Genomic DNA, 16,311 nt, shown 5'->3' on the forward strand with positions numbered 1-16,311 from the left:
GGTCCCCTGTGCCTATCCCTATCAAAGTCTTCATTTCTTCATCTGGAAACTGTTAACTCATCTGTAAAATAAAAGTAGTGTTTACTTCAAAGGGTAGTTGGGAGGATTTAAAGGACACAAAGCTTAGAGTCAGGTGCAGTAAAAAAAAAATTACTGGTTTTGCTGTTGCTCTAGAGTTTACCCAAAGGATTATAATCTCTTATGTACTTGTTTCAGGATTATAGTTTTCTATATATCACGGTCCCACTTAACCACGAGCATCTTACGTAAGTCTGGTTCATTGTATCCCAAGATCCAGGCACAATGCTTGCAACACATTCATAGAACAAGTATTTATTGACCCATCACCTCATATGTCCCAGGCTTAGCTCAGGTTTTTTTTTTTTTTTTTTTTTTTTTTTTTTTTTTATCTCTCTCTCTCTCTCTTTTTTTTTTATTGGAGTTCAAGTTGCCAACATATAGCATAACACCCAGTGCTCATCCCATCAAGTGCCCCCCTCAGTGCCCGTCACCCAATCACCCCTAACCCCGCCCACCTCCCTTTCCATCACCCCTTGTTTGTTTCCCAAAGTTAGGAGTCTCTCATGTTCTGTCTCCCTCTCTGATATTTCCCACTCATTTTTTTTGCTCAGGGGTTCTTAAATGCTCAGAAACTATTTGTTGAAAGAATGACAGAACACTGAGACACCCTTGAAAAAAATTATACTCCATTTCAGTAGGGTGGCAGGATTTGGAATCTCCACTCTACTTCTTTAAAGGGCGGGGGGGACAGGGGCTCCAGGGGTCCCACCCTGCCAAGCTTCAGCCTTCAGAATGATGGTGGGGACTATTGGATAATCCACTTCCATCATTAAGGCCTGAAAGAAGGGATGCCTCCCAGGTTTTACCTTTTCCCCCTCAAAGTGAAAATTTCTTTCATATGTTTTTATTATGAAAGTCATATGTTATGGTAAATGAGTCAAATGATTCAGAAACCTATGAGCTGAAAATTAAAGCTCGCTTCCCCAATTCTACCTTCTCAGGAATAACCACTATAACAAATGGTATGTGTCTGTCTAAACATTTTTTAAGAGTTATTTATTTATTTGAGGATTGGGGGACTGAAAGAGGCAGATGGAGAGAGAGTCTCAAGCAGCCTCCCTGCTGAGTGTGTCTGTCCAAACTTTTTACAATAACTATTGGATGGCTAAATATACATACGGCATGACATAGTGGTTAAGAATACAGGCTGACTTTGACAATCAACCCTTAATATGAACCTCAGTTTTCTCAAATACAAGATGAAGATAGTAATAAATAATAATTGTTACTTAAAATGTTTTTACATAAGGAGTGCCTGGGTGGCTCAGTGCGTTAGGTATCTGCCTTCAACTCAGGTGACCATCCCAGAGTCCTGGGATTGAGCCCCACGTGGGGCTCCCTGCACAGCTGGGAGTCTGCTTCTCCTTCTGTCCCCCACCTCTCATTGCTTGTGCTCTCTCTCTCTCTCTCTAGCCCTGCTTTCTGTCAAATGAATAAATAAAATAATTTTTAAAATGTTTGTATGTAAGTGGACTCATACTACACATAAGGTTCTATACGTTCACTGTTTTTTTTTTTTAAAGATTTTATTTATTTATTCATAGAGATGCAGGGAGAGAGAGAAAGAGGCAGAGACACAAGCAGGCTCCAGGCAGAGAGCCGACGTGGGACTCTATCCAGGGTCTCCAGATCACGCCCTGGGCTGCAGGCGGCGCTAAACCGCTGCGCCACCAGGGCTGCCCTCGTTCACTGTTTTAAACTTTATTTTTGAAATACTTGTAGAGTCACAGGAAGTAGCAGAAATGGTATAAAAAGTTCCAATGTGCTCTTCTAGTACAATATCAAAACCAGGAAATCGATGCGGCTATAATGTTAATGTCATTTTATCCTTTGTGCAGATTCCTTTTTTAAAAAAAATTTTTAATTGGAGTTCAATTTGCCAACATATAGCATAACACCCAGTGCTCATCCCACCAAGTGCCCCCCTCAGTGCACATCACCCAGTCACCCCAACCCTCTGCCCACTTCCCCTTCCACTACCCCTTGTTCATTTCTCAGAGTTAGGTGTCTTTCATGTTTTGTCACCCTCACTGATATTTTCATTTTCTCTCCTTTCCCTTTATTCCCTTTCACTAATTGTTTTTCCTTTCACTAATTTTTATATTTGTGCAGATTCCTGCAACTACCTTTGCAATCAAGATACAGAGCTATTCCACTACAACAGAGATCTTCTTCATGGCACCTCTTCATAGTCATATCCACCACCCTCCACCCCAATATCTCTAACCCCTGGGGATCCCTGGGTGGCTCTGTGGTTTGGTGCCTGCCTTCCGCCCAGGGCGTGGTCCTGGAGTCCTGGGATGGAGTCCTACATCGGGGTCCCTGCATGGGGCCTGCTTCTCTCTCTGCCTGTGTCTCTGCCTCTGTGTGTGTATGTGTTTCTCATGAATAAATAAATAAAATCTTAAAAAAATATATGTCTCTAACCTCTGGCAATTACTAAGCTATTTCCCAACACTATAATTTTGTCATTTTTAAAGTGTTATATAGAGACACCTGAGTGGTTCAGCAGTTGAGCATCTGCCTTCGGCTCAGGACGTGATCCCGGGGTCCTGGGATCGAGTCCCACATCGGGCTCCCTGCATGGAACCTGCTTCTCCCTCTGCCTATCTCTCTGTGTCTCTCATGAATAAATAAATAAAATCTTTTTAAAAATAAAAATAAAAACGTTATATAAATGGAATCATATAGTATGTGACCTCTAAGATTGGCTTTTCTCACTCAGCATAATGTCCTTGAGATCCATCTAACTTGTTTGTATCAACATTTGTTCCTTTTTATTTCTGTGCCGTAGTCCATTCTATAACATACTTAATTTTTCTTTTTCTAGAATATCAACATTTTGCAATCTCTAATGAATTGATTGAGACATAGATCATAGATGGATGCTAACTTTTTAGAAAGAGGCAACCAGACACTATGTGCTTTCTGTTAGAAGTACACCACACTGGGGATCCCTGGGTGGTGCAGCGGTTTGGCGCCTGCCTTTGGCCCAGGGCGTGATCCTGGAGACCTGGGATCGAGTCCCATGTCGGGCTCCCGGTGCATGGAACCTGCTTCTGCCTGTGTCTCTGCCTATCTCTCTCTGTGTGTATTTCTCATGAATAAATAAATAAATAAATCTTAAAAAAAAAAAAGAAGTACACCACACCAATTATGAAGTAGTCTTTTTTAAAGATTTTATTTTTTTTTTTTTTTTTTTTTTTTTTTTTTTTAAAGATTTTATTTATTATTTATTCATGATAGTCACAGAGAGAGAGAGAGGCAGAGACACAGGCAGAGGGAGAAGCAGGCTCCATGCACCGGGAGCCCGATGTGGGATTCGATCCCGGGTCTCCAGGATCGTGCCCTGGGCCAAAGGCAGGCGCCAAACCGCTGCGCCACCCAGGGATCCCAAAGATTTTATTTTTAAGTAATCTCTGCACCCAACGTGGGGCTCAAACTCACAACCACAAGATCAAGAGTTGCATGCTCTACCAACTGAGCCAGCCAGCCACCCCAATCTTGCCATCAAAGCTCTACATTCAATTATAAAGTAACAGGGAGTAGAAAGGAAAACATGTCAAAACTATCCCTTGTGAAGGCAACCAGGAAAATCCAGATTTTTTTTTAAGATTTTATTTATTTATGCATGAGAGACACAGAGAGAGGCAGAGACATAGGCAGAGAGAGAAGCAGGCTCCCCTCGAGGACCCCAATGCGGGACTTGATCCCAGTATGCCAGGATCATGCCCTGAGCCGAAGGCAGACACTCTACCACTAAGCCACTTAGGTATCCCAGGAAAATCCAGATTGTGAGAAACTTCATGACAAACATCACAGTTTCTTCAGCAAATAAATTGCAAGTAAGCACATTCTCTCTCTCTCTCTCACACACACACACATAAATACGTAGATGGAGGAAACTTATAAATCAATGTATTTTTAAGAATCCATACAGGGATCCCTGGGTGGCGCAGCGGTTTGGCGCCTGCCTTTGGCCCAGGGCGCGATCCTGGAGACCCTGGATTGAATCCCACGTCAGGCTCCCGGTGCATGGAGCCTGCTTCTCCCTCTGCCTATGTCTCTGCCTCTCTCTCTCCCTCTATATGACTATCATAAATAAATTTAAAAAAAAAAAAGAATCCATACAAAAAAGGGATGCCTGGGTGACAAAACTGAAAATTTGAACACTGACTAGATATTTGAGGTTATTAAAGATTTATTTATTACTATTTTTTAATATTGGGGTGATTTTTTAAAGTCTTTTTATTTATTTGACAGAGAGAGAGAGAAAGAGAACAAGCAGGGGGAGTGGCAGGCAGAGGGAAAGGAAAAAGAAGGCTCCTTGCTCAATGCGGGACTCCATCCCAGCACCCTGAGATCATGACCTGAGCTGAAGGCACTTAACCAACCAAGCCAGACAGTGCCTGTGTGGTGATTTTTTTTTAATTAGAGTTTTTTCTTTCAGAGATACATACTGAAATACTTACAGATGAAATGATGTCTTGGGGGCAGCCCCCGTGGCGAAGGGGTTTAGCGCTGCCTGCAGCCCGGGGTGTGATCCTGGAGACCCGGGATGGAGTCCCATGTCGGGCTCCTTGCATGGAGCCTGCTTCTCCCTCTGCCTGTGTCTCTGCCTCTGTGTGTGTGTGTGTGTGTGTTTCTCATGAATAAATAAATAAATAAATCTTAAAAAAAAAAAGAAATGATGTCATGGATTTGCTTCAAAATAATACAAGAAATAAGTTAAGTGAGAGTACAAATGAAACAAGACTTCATATGCCATAGTAATTGTTGAAGCTGGGTAATGAATGCATGAGGGCTCATTATAACCTGTTTTCTACCTCTATGTTGAAAATTTTCCATAACAATAAAAACATATATCAATAAACATCTTCCCATGTCAATACATGAAGACCTACATCATGCTCTTTAAGAGCTGCATAGTCTTCCATATTTATTTAATCAATTATCTGTTAGAGAATATTTGAATTGACTCCAGATATTCAAGATACTAAACAATATCTCAGGAAATATCCTTGTACAGAAGTCTCTGCCCAAGTAACTGACTATTTCCTTAGAATAAATTCCTAGAAGTAAAAGTGGTAGGTCGAAGGATGTGCATGTTTTAGATTTTTGTATATACGGAGAGATTGTTCTCTAGAAAAAACCGTGAGGTTACCTATTTCTTGACACTTCCAACAATATGTTGGTCATTACCAATTCTTTTTTTCTTCTTTTTTTTTTAACTTACTGTAATATACCTTATACATCATCAAATTCACTCATTTCATGGGCACAATTCAATGATTTTTAGTAAGTTTATAGAATTTGCATACATCCCAAAAACTAATTTTAGAATTCTTTTTTTAAAAAAGATTTTTTTTAAAGATTTTATTTATTCATTCATGAGAGACACAGAAAGAGAAAGGCAGAGGGAGAAGCAGGATCCATGCAGGGAACCCAATGCAGGACTCCATCCTGGGACTCCAGGATCATGCCCTGAGCTGAAGGCAGACACTCAACTACTGAGCCACCAGACATCCCTTTTTTATTTTTTTTATTTTTATTTTTTTGTAGGAAAAAAATGGTTTTGTACCTGGGAAGAAACAATATAAATTCAAAACTTACAGATAAGGATTAGCTCTATCACTCATCTCTTTTAAAAGTTTATATGAATATCCAGTCAAAACCAACAGGACATCTCCCTTGAAATGTTATCTATACGAATTTCCAAGTAGACCACAGGACTGCATACTGTCTTGGAATCAGACATCCCTTTTTAAAAAGATTTTATTTATTTATTCATGAAAGACATAGAGAGAGGGGCAGAGACACAGACAGAGAGAGAAGTAGGCTCCATGCAAGGAGCCCGATGTGGACTTGATCCCAGGACTTGGGGATCACGCCCTGAGCCAAAGGCAGACGCTCAACCACTGAGCCACTCAGGCATCCCACAGAATGCATTTATCATCCCATCCCCTAGTCACTCCTTAATCACACTCCAGCCCTCCGTCACAATGAATCTTCCTGTCTCTGTAGATTTCCCTTTTCTGTATATGTCACATGGATGGAATAATGTGTTCTTTAGTGTCTGGTTTCTTTGGCTGAACATATTTTTGAAGTTCATTCATGTTGTAGCGCGTATCAGTATTTTGTTCCTTTTTATTGCTACATAGTATTCCATTGTATAGATACACCACATTTTGTTTATGCACTCATCAGTCAATTGATAAACAACACAAAGTTTCCACTTTTTGGCTCTGGTGAATAACACTGCTATGAACATTCACAGGTCAAGCCTGTGTGGACTTACAGTTTCATTTCTCCTGGGTAGATTGCTGGAGGTAGAATCGCTATGTCCTGTGAAAATTCTGTTTAACATTTTGAGAAACTAACCAACTGTTTCGCAGAGCAATTGTACCATTTTAAATTCCTACCAGCAGTGTACGATGATTCTAGTTTCTCCACATTGTCACCAATCCTTATTATTATGTTAATATTATTATCATCATCATCATTATTATTATTAGAGGGATGCCTGGCTGGCTCAGCTGGTAGAGTATGCTACTTTTAATTGGGGTCATAAGTTCAAGCTTCACAGTGGGCATGGAGCCCTCTTAAACAAAGAGGGTGCCTGGGTGGCTCAGTCACTTAAGTGTCTGCCTTCGACTCAGGGTATGATCCCAGGAATGAACCCTGTGTCAGCTCTCTGCTCAGCAGGAAGCCTGCTTCTCCCTTTCCCTCTCCTTGCCTTTCCCCCTCCTTGTGCTCTCTCTCTGTCAAATAAATAAAATATTAAATAAATATATATATATAATTATTATTATTATTATAGTCATCCTAGTAGGTGGTATCTCATTGTGGTCTTGATTTACATTTCCCTGATGGTTAATAATGTTGAACATCTTTTCATGTGCTCATTGGCTATTTGTATTATCTTCTTTGTTTTTTTTTTTTTTAATTTATTTTTATTGGTGTTCAATTTACTAACATACAGTGTATTATCTTCTTTGGAAAAAATATTCAAGTCCTTCATTCATTTAAAAAATTGTATTATTTGTCTTTAATCCTTTTATTCTTTGCCAGTGTGTGAGGTGAAAAATTGTTTCCATTTACATTTATTTAATCACCATTGAATTGGACAACTTTTCACATATTTATTGGCCAACTGTATTTTTTTTTATTTGTGAAATTTCAGTGCTTATAAGAGCTCCTTTTACATGAAAAAAGATTAATTCTTTTTTATACATGTTAAAAAGTTTCCCAGATTTTTATCTGACTACAGCAACTGTGTGTGCCATCTTCATATGAATAACCCAAATGGCTCAGGGTAATTAGGTAATAGACACTTGATCCTACCCAAGAATACCTAGAATTTGATCCTAAAGCTCAGCTGATCTCATGATGTTCACCATCCTCTATCCTCTAGCCATGCTGAAGCAACCTCACCGAAGCCACTGTCCCTTAATCATGGTATCTAATCCTGCTCCTGAATAATCCCGTGCAAAGAGACACAAAGACAATCAAACTTTTACTCCTGACTCACCCTCCTTCTCTTCTAACATCAAGAACCTGAATAATCTCATTTATTGAATACTTACCAAGTATGCCAGACACTTTGCTTTGGCACCTTATGCAGATCATATCTCTGTATTGTCACTTTCCTCAGGTAACAGATGAGGAAATGAAGCTGAGAGAGTCTTAGTAACACACCACGGCCACAGAGCTAGAAAGTTGTGTGGCTGGATTGGACCCGGTCCATCTGACTCCAGAAACTGCTTTTGCCCACTGAGTTACGTTTCTGCAGTTTGTGTGTGTGTGTCTAAGTTTTTGTTGTTGTTTTTAAGATTTTATTTATTCATGAGAGACACACAGGGAGAGAGAGGGAGAGACACAGCCAGAGGGAGAAGTAGGCTCCCTGCGGGGAGCCCGATGTAGGCCTCCATCCTGGACTCTGGGATCACACTCTGAGCCCAAGGCAGACGCAGACCCTCAACCGCTGAGCCACCCAAGTGTCCTCCCCGCCTTTTCTGATGTTCATCTCTTTGGCTATTCAAATTCCTTGGAGGCCAGCGATCCATCTAAATCCACGTGGTTCTGGAATTGCAGGGGCACTGGCTGCAGGGGGAGGATGCTGTTTGCGTGGGTCGCAGGCCCCACCCCCCCGGAGAGCGACCCTGGGACAAGACCCAGCCAAAGGCTGCAGGGAGGGGCCCTGCTGCTTTCTCCTGCGCCGCCGCGGGCGCTTCTCAAACCCAGCCTCGCCTATCAGGGCCCCCCTGCCTGACCAATGGTTTACTTTTCCTGGAACGAGGATCTTTCCAAAGGAAAGCATTTCCAAAGGAATGCTTCTAGGGCGTCGGTAACAATAGACATTTCAAATGTGATAACGTTCACGCGGAGCTTCCACTGCTAAATCCCAGTTCTTTCCCCAGAGGAGTGCTAATGTTGCAAGGTTGTGAGACCATAGCATTGAAGTTTTGTCTGCTTTCTTGTTTAAACAAGATGGAAAAAAATAAATAAAAATAAAAAATAAACAAGATGGATTTCGGGCCGCCCAGGTGGCTCAGCGGTTTAGCGCCCCCTTCAGCCGGGGCGTGATCCTGGAGACCCGGGATAGAGTCTCACGTTGTGTTCCCCTCATGGCCTGCTTCTCCCTCTGCCTGTGTCTCTGCCTCTCTCTCTCTGTCTCTCATAAATAAATAAATAAAAATCTTAAAAAAAATAAACAAGATGGATTTCAACCAAAAAGTGCAATTTCCTTAGTGTAAACTGGAGGGCCATCTGTAACACCATCATCTAGACTGGGCACCACTGGCTGGAAGCCTCTGTTCTTTACTCACCTAGCGGGAAGGGAGGCAGCATCCATGGGGTGGTTTAGGAAACCCCATGGAAGACAAAGAATTTTTTTTTTCTATTTTTGTTGTTGTTAATAATAAAATCATGCTTATTTTAAAATGTAAATAATATATGAGTCTGAAAAGCAAAAATCAAAGAATCTTCCCTCACTTTACCCATGCAATTACCCAGGAATAACTAAATTAGCACTGTTAAAAATTCGGTCTTCATCTGTCTAGATCTTTTTCCTAAAGTTTACTTATCTAAGTAATCTCTACACCCAACATGTGGCTCAAACTCACAACCAGCAGTCACATTTTTAAATTGTTTAATCTTTCTCTTCGAATAATACCAAATAATAAGGAGCAAGAAAGGGACACCTGGGTGGCTCAGTCGGTTAAGTGTCTGCCTTCAGCTCAGGTCATGATCTCAGGATCCTGGGATAAGCCCCAGGTTGGGCTCCCTGTGGAGCCTGCTTCTGTCCCTGCCCCTCTTCCCTGCTCCTGCACTCGTGCTCTCTCTCTCTCTCTCTTGCTCTCTCTCTCTCCTCTCTCGCTCTCTGTCTCAAATCAGTAAACAAAATCTTCTAAAAAATAAATAATAAGTAAGAATTGGTGGACATGTATATGCATAGCCTTCCATTCAAGGGTTCTTTATCTTTCCACCTCCCCTCCAGGATTCAGAGGGAGTTTAGGGGACTGTCTGTAGACTGAATGATCAGGCTGTTTGTTATTCAGGTTGAAAGCCCCCAAGATTGCTGCCTATTAAATGTGAGTTGACCCTGCAGGAAGCCATCCACCATTTGTTGATGCACTTTCATCCCCGCCACAGGATCCACAGGAAAGAGCAGTGATTGAGGGTTCTGGGAACCCAAAACAGGCCACCAATCCCAGCTTCCCAGGGACTGAACTGGTAGACTTCTCTCAAGGGAAGAAGATTGACTGAGACCAGTCTTCTATGATACTGCTTTTCTCAGGAAAATTATCATATCATCATCATAGGTAACATTTGACAAAGACTTCCTTCAGGCCAGGAACTTTATATATACCTTTTAATCTCATAATCCCATGAAGATGCTAATATTTACCCCATTTTACTGACAAGAAAAAAACAAGTTTCAAGAGTTCAAGTAACTTGCGTAAACTCACGCTATGAGTAAATAGCAGATTAGAGCTTGAATCCACTGATGGCAAAGCCCTAGTTCTAAATCACCACCTCACTGTAGCACACTACCTCTCAGTACCACTGATCTCAGAAAAGGAAGAAGCACAAGAGTGCACAACCAACTCCTTTTTTCAGACTATTTCACCAGAAGGAAGTCCTCATTTGCATAATGGTATTTTCCTCCATGGACAGAGTAGGGACAATATTTCTCATTCCTACTAGAGATTTTGAACCCGTCTACACCTGGTTTAGACTGTAGTTCTGTGACATAAAGTCTTGGAATACCATGGAGTGTTTTTGTTTCTTGTTTGTTTAAGGGAATTACTGTCTTACTAAATAACTTGTGAGGTTTTCTTGAGCTGCTCATTTTTTAAAAAATTTTTATTTATTTATGATAGTCACACAGAGAGTCACCCAGGGATCCCATGAGCTGCTCATTAATCAGCCAGTTATTCATGAATTCATTCAACAAGTGTCTTTGATATGCCAAGCACTGGGGATAAAAAGAGGAACAACGACGTCTGAGTGGCTCAGTGGTTGGGCACCTGCCTTTGGCTCAGGGCGTGATCGTGGATTCTTGGGTTCAAGTCCCACATTGGGCTCCTTGCATGGAGCCTGCTTCTCCCTCTGCCTGTGTCTCTGCCTCTCTCTCTCTCTCATATGAATAAAAAATAAATAAAAAAAAATAAAAAATCTTTAACTAACTAACTAAATAAATAAAAGAACAAAAAAGATAATATTTTTACTCTCCAAAACTGACAGCCTGTCGAAGGAGACAGTTGTCCAACAATTACAATAAAGTGTGATGAATCTCTGATGGTAGAACTCTATAACGACACATAACCTAGTCTGGAAAAGCTTCCTGAAAGCTTCCTGAAAGATGACTTTTGGGCTAAAACTAGGCTGCCAACAAACATAAGAAAGTGTTATGGGAGGCAGGACAAAGCTAGTGTCATTTCTTTAGTCAGCAAAACCTATGAAGTAGGGCATAGATATGGGGCCAGATCTCAACAAGATAAACCCTGGTAGCAGAAAACATCCTAAAACATACATAACAAGAGAGAGTGGCTTTATGAAAAGAGTGTAAAATTGAACATAGCTGCTATGGTAGGCCACTGTTTTGATTTTTGACCTTCAGGAAATGGGCTACTTGAAACACACAAAGCCTAGCTTTCCAAGGAAATGGATTTGCCTCTAACAGATACCTCTAACAGCCTTGAATGGTGGTATTTATCTCAGAGTTTGGAATGTTTGGGAAACATTCTTATGTTTTAAAACTACACCTTAGAAAACATCACAAGGGACACCCGGGTGGTTCAGTGGTTGAGTGTCTACTTTTGGCTCAGGGCATGATCCTGGAGTTCCAGGATTGAGTTCCACATTGGGCTCCCTGGGTGGAGCCTGCTTCTCCCTCTGCCTATGTCTCTGCCTCTCTCTGTGTCTCTCATGAATAAGTAAATAAAATCTTAAAGAAAAAGAAAGAAAGAGAGAAAGAAAATATCACAAAAAGGGATCATACCGATGTAGCTATCAAATCAATTCCTGTTTACCTAGTACTACTTCCCTATTCTATTTTTTTTAGAGGTCTTATTTATTTATTCATAGACACACACACACACACACACACACACAGAGGCTAAGACACAGGCAGAGGGAGAAGCGGGCTCCATGCAGGGAGCCTGACGTGGACTGGATCCCTGGTCTCCAGGATCACACCCTGGGCTGAAGGCGGTGCTAAACCGCTGCACCACTGGGGCTGCCCTTCCCCAGTCATTCTAATAAGACACAAGAAACTCACCTATAAGGGCTGATATATAAAAATAAGGAGTTGCCAAATTGTTTGGGCTGTACTCTTTACTCAGCACATAACAATCAGCCTCTCTGGGAACCTTTTGCCAGGGGAAAGCTTTAAATACTATAATGTTCATACTATTGGGTAAACAGCCAAGAGGTGAGATCAAACACATTGTGCTCACAATTTTAGTAGGATAATGGAGGGTAAACTGAAGGCTCTAGGATCAATGTGGGGTGAGTTGGAGGAAAAAGGAAAAATCATCCCAAGAATAAATCTATTCTATACAAAGATCTAGAAATTCTGCAAACTCTTTTAAAAAAAATTCAATATTGGGATGCTTGGGTGGCTCAGGGGCTGAGCATCTGCTGGAGTTCTGGGATCGAGTCCCCCATTGGGCTCCCTGCATGGAGCCTGCTTCTCCTTCTGCCTATGTCTCTGCCTCTCTCTGTGTCTCTCATAAATAAATAAATAAAATATTTAAAAATAAAATATTCAATATTGTTTTATAATATACATAACGTGTGTATATATACAAATACATAAAATTTATATATAATGAAATGCACAGATCTTTAATATTCAGGTCCAGAGGTTCCAGAGGTTCTGACAATTGTGTGTATACACCTGTGTAACCTCACCCAAAACAATATATAGAACATTTCCATTATCCCAGAACATTTCCTTGATTTCTTTCTTGACAAATCACTTCCCTAATGGCAACCACTTTCTTTACTTCAAACACTAAAAATTAGTTTTTTCTGTTTCTGGACTTCATATAAAAAAATTGTACAGTTCATACTCTTTTGCATCTTTCTTCTTTTGCTTAACAATTGTTTTGAGATTCTTTCATATTGTTGAGTGTATCAGTAGTTCATCTTTTTTGTTGTTGTTGTAGAATTTCGTTGTATGAATGTCATAAATTGTTATCCCGTTCTCCTATTGATGGACATTTAGACTGTCTCCACCTTTGCACTATGTATAAATGAGGCTATCATGAACATTTGTGTACAAGGCTTTTTTTGGACATACGATTTCAGTTTTCTTGGGCATATACGTAAGAGTAGAATTGCTGGATCATATGATAGACATATGTTTTATAAGAAATTACCAGACAGTTCTCAAAACTGTATAATGTTATAATCTTACCTGCAATATATGAGAGTTCCAACTGTTGTGCTTCCTTGCCACCACTTACTATCATCAATGTTCTTGGATTTAGCCATTCCAGTGAGTATGGAATGGTATCTCATAATGATTTTAATTTGCATTTCCCTGATGACTAATAAATTTCAAGGTTTTTGAAAATAACCCTTGGTCAAAGGGGAAATCAGAAACTATTATAAAGTGGCACATGGGTGGCTCAGTCGGTTAGCATCTGCCTTTGGCTGGGGTTGTGATCTCGGGGTCTGGGATCAAGTCCAGAGTAGAGTTCCCTGCAGGGAGCCTGCTTCTCCTTCTGCATATGTCTCTGAGTCTCTCTCTGCGTCTTTCATGAATAAATGAATAAAATCTTTAAAAAAGAAAAAAGAAGCTAGAAGAACAAATTATATTCAAAATACTTAGAAGAAAAAAATAAAAATAAGAGCAGAAAACAATATAATAGAAAATAGAAAAAACACAAGGCCAAAGTTAGTTCTTTGTTTTTTTTTTTTTTAATTTTTTTAAATTTATGATAGTCACACAGAAAGAGAGAGAGAGAGAGAGAGAGAGAGAGGCAGAGACACAGGCAGAGGGAGAAGCAGGCTCCATGCACCGGGAGCCCGATGTGGGATTCGATCCCGGGTCTCCAGGATCGCACCCTGGGCCAAAGGCAGGCGCCAAACTGCTGCGCCACCCAGGGATCCCCAAAGTTAGTTCTTTGGAAGGATTAATAAAACTGATAACTTCCCAGCAAGATTTATCAAGAAAAAAGGCAAAACACAAATAACCAACATTAGGCATACAAAAAGGGACATCTGGGATCCCTGGGTGGCGCAGCGGTTTAGTGCCTGCCTTTGGCCCAGGGCGTGATCCTGGAGACCCGGGATCGAATCCCACGTCGGGCTCCCGGTGCATGGAGCCTGCTTCTCCCTCTGCCTATGTCTCTGCCTCTCTCTCTCTGTGTGACTATCATAAATAAATAAAAATTAAAAAAAAAAGAAGCACTCTTAGAATTGTACAAAAGATTAACTACAGAACATCCATTATAGTAATATTTTTAATGGTAAAAAGTGGAAATAACTCTGGAAACAGTAATGTTCCCCGAAACACGACCAGTTAAATAAATATGGTCCGTTTACATGATAGAATATGTGACCATTAAAATATAGTAGAAATGTGTATTGACACAGGAAATTTTACTATGTATTGTTTATTTTAATTTTTTTTCATTTATTTATGATAGTCACACAGAGAGAGAGAGAGAGGCAGAGACATAGGCAGAGGGAGAAGCAGGCTCCATGCACTGGGAGCCCGACGTGGGATTCGATCCCGGGTCTCCAGGATCGCGCCCTGGGCCAAAGGCAGGCGCTAAACCGCTGCGCCACCCAGGGATCCCTATGTATTGTTTATTTTAAAAGTAGATTTTCAAGGGGCACCTGGATGGCTCAGTGTGTTGAGCATTTGACTCTTGGTTTCTGCTCAGGTCATAATCTCATGGTTGTGGGATCAAGGCCCATGTTGGGCTCTGCACTCAGCAGGGAATCTGCTGGAAATCATCTCTCCCTCTCTCTCTGCCTCTCTGCTCCTCCCCACTACTCACTCACTTATGCTCTCTCTCTCTAAAATAAATTTTTCTTTCTTTCTTTCTTTCTTTCTTTCTTTCTTTCTTTCTTTCTTTCTTTCTTTTCTTTCTTTCTTTCTCTTTCTTTCTTTCTTCTTTCTTTTCTTCTTTCTTTCTTTCTCTTTCCTTCCTTCCTTCTTTTTCTTTTCTTTCTTGACCCTATTTTTTTTTTCCTATTTTTTTTTTTAAAGATTTTTTTATTCATTCATAAGACACAGACAGAGCTCTTCCCCCGAGCGGCCTGAGGTGACCTCTGGAGATGGTTCGCTACTCGCTGGACCCAGAAAACCCTACAAAATCATGCAGGTCGAGAGGTTCAAATCTTCGTGTTCACTTTAAGAACACACGTGAAACTGCCCAGGCCATCAAGGGTATGCATATTCGAAAAGCCACCAAGTATCTGAAAGATGTCACTTTGCAGAAGCAGTGTGTGCCATTCCGTCGCTACAATGGTGGAGTTGGTAGGTGTGCGCAGGCCAAATAGTGGGGCTGGACACAGGGTCGGTGGCCCAAGAAGAGTGCTGAATTTTTACTGCACATGCTTAAAAATGTGGAGAGTAATGCTGAACTTAAGAGTTTAGATGTAGATTCTCTGGTCATTGAGCACATCCAGGTGAATAAAGCCCCCAAGATGCGACGTAGAACCTACAGGGCTCATGGCCGGATTAATCCATACATGAGCTCTCCCTGCCACATTGAGATGATTCTTATTGAAAAAGAGCAGATTGTTCCTAAACCAGAAGAGGAGGTTGCACAGAAGAAAAAGATATCCCAGAAGAAACTGAAGAAACAAAAACTTATGGCCCGGGAGTAAATTCTGCATAGAATAAATGCAAAAAAAAAAAAAAAGACACGGAGAGAGGGAGAAGCAGGCTCCACTCAGGGAGCCCAATGTGGGACTCGATCCCAAGACCCCAGGATCACGCCCTGGGCCGAAGGCAGACACTTAAACTGCTGAGCCACCCAGGGATCCCCCCCAATTATATGCTTTTAAAAAAATAATGTGTATATTTTAAATTAACTATTTTTCAATAAAAATGTAATTGAAAAGAACAAAAATAAAATCTACAAAATTATCAAAGATTTCAGATGTTCTCACCAAAAAGAAAAAAAAAAAAGAAAAAAGAAAGCAAGGCAATGGATATGTTTATTTTGACTGTAATAATAATTTCACTATATTTATATATTTTTTAATATTTTTAATTTTTTAAAATATTTATTTTAGAGAGAGAGAGAGCATGTACATGCACACAAGCAGGGGGAGGGGCAGAGGGAGAGGAGAGAAAGAATCACTCACCATGGAGCCCAACACAGGGCTCGATTCCACGACTCTGAGATCATGACCAGAGCTGAAATCAAGAGTTGGACACCTAACTGACAGAGCCACTCAAGCGGCCCTAATATTTTATTTTATTTTTTTTAAAGATTTATTTATGATAGACATAGGGGGAGAGAGAGAGAGAGAGAGGCAGAGATGCAGGAGGAGGGAGAAGCAGGCTCCATGCCCGATGTGGGACTCGATCCTGGGACTCGATCCCGGGACTCCAGGATGGCGCCCTGGGCCAAAGGCAGGCGCTAAACCGCTGAGCCACCCAGGGATCCCCCCTAATATTTTATTTTAAAGTAATCTCTATACCCAACACAGGGCTCAAAGTTACAACCCCAGGACTAAGAGTTGCATACTCCA

At 40.9% G+C, this 16,311-nt stretch overlaps 1 pseudogene; it reads left to right on the forward strand.

Moving 5' to 3' along the window:
• The window catches only part of LOC112658885 (60S ribosomal protein L17-like), a 384,311-nt pseudogene extending 368,840 nt beyond the window's left edge, over nt 1-15,471 (forward strand).
• Nucleotides 15,472-16,311: the final 840 nt, after the last annotated feature.

Source organism: Canis lupus, chromosome 2, assembly GCF_003254725.2.
Source record: "Canis lupus dingo isolate Sandy chromosome 2, ASM325472v2, whole genome shotgun sequence".
Taxonomy (NCBI): Eukaryota; Metazoa; Chordata; class Mammalia; order Carnivora; family Canidae; genus Canis; species Canis lupus.